The sequence below is a fragment of the Carlito syrichta genome, unplaced genomic scaffold (genome assembly GCF_000164805.1).
Source record: "Carlito syrichta isolate Samal-C Ts95f unplaced genomic scaffold, Tarsius_syrichta-2.0.1 Scaffold135860, whole genome shotgun sequence".
Classification (NCBI taxonomy): Eukaryota; Metazoa; Chordata; class Mammalia; order Primates; family Tarsiidae; genus Carlito; species Carlito syrichta.
In genome coordinates, this window is record NW_007079956.1 from 6,382 (window position 1) to 7,730 (window position 1,349).

A 1,349-nucleotide genomic window follows, 5' to 3' on the forward strand; every position below is an offset into this window, starting at 1 on the left:
GACTTTGGATAGATTGCAGGGTGGGGAGGTAGCAAGTGACAAAGAAGACATCTTGAGAGAATTGAGAACTGGGTGCCCCCATAAAAGATCAAGAAGGAAGTATCTTGAAGGGTTGAGATAGAGTTTCCTGCAATGTGACCACCTCCATCTCTTCCCAGATCTGTAAACGCTCTTAAGATCATGGTTTTTAGACTGGAGAAAATACCTAAAAAATTTGAGGCTCTGGCCTGTTATCCCAGCAATTTGGGAGGCCGAGAGAGAGAAGGATCTCTTGAGCCCAGCAATTTGAGACCAGCCTGGGCAACATAGTGAGACCTCATCTTCACAAAAAATTAACCAGGCATGATGGCTCACACGTGTAATCTCAGCTACTCAGGAGGCTGAGGCAGGAGGATCGGCTGAACTTAGGAGGTCCAGGCCACTGTGAGCCATGATGGTGCCACTGCCCTCCAGCTTGGGTAACACAGTGAGACTCTGACTCAAAAAGAAAGAAAGAAAGAAAGAAAGATTCCAGAAGATTTGCCAGGAGGTGCCGGAAGCCACAAGGTAAACACAACACAGCCCCTTCCTGGACCACCAATTTGACTTGCGGATGCGATGGGGAAACCAGTATTTGATATTAAATAAATAGGCGTGTGATGGAGTGAGATGTAAATTCCCCAGGAATGTTTAAGACAAAACCTGAGACTTAAGAGAGTCTTACAAGCCGGGCTCGGTGGCTCAGCCTGTAATCCCGCGCCTTTGGGAGGCTGAGGTGAGTGGATTGCCTGAGCCCGCGGGTTCGAGACCCGCCTGGGCAGCGAGACCTCATCTCTACCATAAATCAAAAAATCAGCTGGGATGGTAGCGCATGCCTGTAATTCCGGCTACTTGGAAGGCTGAGGCGGAAGGATGGCCGGAGCCCAGCAGGTCGAGGCTGCGGTGGCCGGGAGCGGCCACTGCACTCCAGTCTGGGCGACAGAGTGAGACTCCAACTCAAAAAGAAAAAAAAAAAAAGAGCCTTACAAACGGCATCCTAGAGGATTTGCCCCAGACTCCCGGGGCTGGGGGCGGGACCACCCAGCTCTGCTTTCAGGGGTGCGCCAAGGCAATGCGTGAGAACGGCTGCAGGCGACCCGGGCGTTCCGGCGCGGGGAGGGACGCACCCAGGCCCGAGCGGAGAGAGGGAGAAAGCGAAGCCGGGAGTTGCCACTCCCAGACTTGTTGGAATGCAGTTGGAGGGGGCGAGCTGGGAGCGCGCTGGGCTCCCAATCACAGGAGGCGGAGGAGGTGGAGGAGGAGGTGGAGGAGGAGGGCTGCTTGAGGAAGTATAAGAATGAAGTTGTGGAGCTGAGATTCCCCTCCGTCGG